Raw genomic sequence first — 2816 nt, forward strand, 5'->3', positions numbered from 1 at the left:
AAAACAGTTAACCATATATACAATCATTTTAATTATTCATTAGCAAAACAACATTGATAACAAGTAACAATTTAACTATATACACAATCATTTTTAATTAATCAGCTAAACAATATAACAATTTAACATCACAGGTACACACACAATAACTTTAATTTCTGTGTTAGTTCTAGTCGTGCTCCCTCAGAAAAGCAGGTTGCTCTGCAGGGGCAGACACCTGCGCAGCAAGCCTGGCCCGGAGGTTGTTTCCAGAGAGCTCCAGTTCAGCAGCACCAGGAACGTTATCTTCCTCCTCCTCTTCTTCCTCCTCCTCCTTCTCCTCCTCCTCCTCATCTTCTTCCTGGATGTCCCCTGTCAGCAGGCAGAGATTGTGGAGGATGCAGCATGCGGCGATGACCTTTGGTGCAAATAGAGGCCGGATCTCCAAAGCCCGGAGGAAGATGGCCCTCCAGCGGGTTTTAAGCATCCCGTAGGTGCGCTCAATAATGTTGCGGCCTTGGCATGGTGCCTGTTAAAGCGTGCTTCAACTTGGCCTGTTGATTAAAACACAGTTAACATAAAATACATGTAGTGTTTCAAATGGATAGATAGAAACTTCAGTGATCCCGAGGGAAACCCAGGAATGCAAATGCAAAGCAACAACTGTAATAAACTATTCTGTGTATTCTTACCTGCTACAGGCTGGCAGTATGGGGTCATGAGGGTCACTGGATGCTGCAGGCAAGGGTACCCCCCATCTCCAAGCAGGTAGAAGCCAGCTGGTGGGTACAGGGACTCCTTGTACATTGGACATCTTCGGAGGATGAGGGCATCATGGACTGACCCCGTGTTTCCAACGTAGGTGTCCAGAAATTTCCCGCCACTGTCACACACTCCCTGGAGCACCACTGAAGGGAAGAGCTTGCGGTTAATGTAGCATTTCTTCTGTGGTTCTGCAGGTAGGAGAATGCGGACGTGGCACCCATCTATGGCACCAGCCACACACCGAAATGCCTCGTGCCCAGCCAGACGTGCAAAGCCTGTCCCCACCTCCTCCATCTCTTCAGGCTTGGGGAAATGGATAACCTTGTGGAGGATGGCCATCATGTCCTCCACTGAAGTGTGGACTACCCTGCCAACGGTGGCCCTTGGCATGGCAAATATGTCTGCTGTAACTCTATAGGAGGTGCCACATGCCAGCCAGTAGAGACAGACAGCCACCTCAATCTCATGGCTCCAACCATGTGGCTTTTGCCAAGGCAGCATCTGGACCAGTAAATTGATGGTTCCCTGGACAGCCGAAAGGCTGGTTTTAGGTCTGCCTCAGAGAAAAAGGTGCGGAGGATAGGCACAGTGTTGTATATCTGTGCATACCTCCGAGGAGAATGATCCTATATTAAAAAAGAGAGATATATTTTTAATGTTAGCAATCATGAATTGACATTTTAATTATATTTATTTATTTAGCTATTTCATAGTTTTTATCTGTTTACTGTAATCATGCCTATTTTACTTAGATGTATTTAAAATTATGTAATGTAAAATTAACTAAATATTGTTCTTTTGTCAGGTTCTCATTACGCATTATCATTTATTATTTATCTTGTATACAAATGAACTTGATATAAGGTAAGTGTGTGGCATATATTATTTAATTTCCTCAAATAAATTATTGTATTATTATAGAAACTTAATATGGTGTTAATTCCATGCCCCTCCACGATTTCACCACAAGGTGGTGCTGGGGCACCATCAACAGTACCAAAATGTCAAATGTCAGGTGTCAAATTTGAGTGTTGAGTGTTTGGAAATACATGAATGAAAGGGGTGAGTCTATAGTGTCACTATTACACAGTTTGGGGAGGATCCTGGATCCTCCTGATCCATTAATAATAATGGAAAACAAAGTGTTGCTTTAGGGAAACTATGTGAGATTAATGTTAGCCTACTTACAAAGCCAGAGACAAACGCTAGGATAGCGCGACGCCTTTCCCGACTCCTCTTCCTCATCCCGGCTCTTCTCAGCTGAAGACTCCTCCTCAACCTGGTTCCTCTCAGCTGTAGACTCCTTCTCAGCTCAGCAGCCTCCTCTTCTGCCTCCCGGTAAAGAGTACCGAAGGCGATGACAGCTGAGATTTTTCGCCGGTCCGTATTTGACATCAACCAGATTCAACCTACTCTCAAAACACCCTCAGACACTCTTAAACAACAAACAATAGCCTTTCCCGGGCTTTCCTGCCGTTGACTCGTGATGTAGAGAAAATTCTTTGCTCGTGAGACTTCTAAACAGCTTAAACAAAATAAGGAGGTGAATGAAACAATGAACAATAAACGGAGGTTGTTGCTGCTTTATTAAAAAATAGGCATTACATTGTAAGTGTACACTTGTGGTAGAGTACAACAGCTGAGCTTAGAGTATTGTGTGTGTGTGTATATATATATATATATATATACTGTTTATACATATGATAAATATGCTGTGTGTGTGTGTGTGTGTGTGTGTGTGTGTGTGTGTGTGTGTGTATAGCGCAATACCAATTGTTTTGGATGATAAAGCTGAGATACTGGATAAAAAAGCACAGCTGTAGCAGGCTGTCTCGGGTATTGTGCAATACCTACAAGAACGCATCGTCTGAAACTGACAACAGAGCGTCATGTGTGCTCGTGACCTTGCGAGTTCATTCTTCCAAGCACAACTCGCAAGAACATTCTCCCCAAGAGCACAAGTCCATTCTTTGCATTCTTGGTATTGAGAAAGGCCTACCATGTTTCTGTGAGTTTGTGTGGCACAGCGGTTGCCATGGTAATAAACTAGGTGCACCTGGCAGAAGAGCAGA

The 2816-nt window shown here is 43.7% G+C and overlaps 1 long non-coding RNA gene across 1 annotated transcript; it reads left to right on the forward strand.

The window, feature by feature from the left end:
* Window positions 1–435: 435 nt before the first annotated feature.
* On the forward strand, window positions 436–1260 carry LOC125900126 (uncharacterized). The gene is made up of 3 exons (XR_007450817.1): window positions 436–469; window positions 681–837; window positions 939–1260. It is a non-coding gene; the product is annotated as an uncharacterized LOC125900126 (long non-coding RNA).
* Window positions 1261–2816: the final 1556 nt, after the last annotated feature.

This window comes from Epinephelus fuscoguttatus, linkage group LG13 (genome assembly GCF_011397635.1).
Source record: "Epinephelus fuscoguttatus linkage group LG13, E.fuscoguttatus.final_Chr_v1".
Taxonomy (NCBI): domain Eukaryota; kingdom Metazoa; phylum Chordata; class Actinopteri; order Perciformes; family Serranidae; genus Epinephelus; species Epinephelus fuscoguttatus.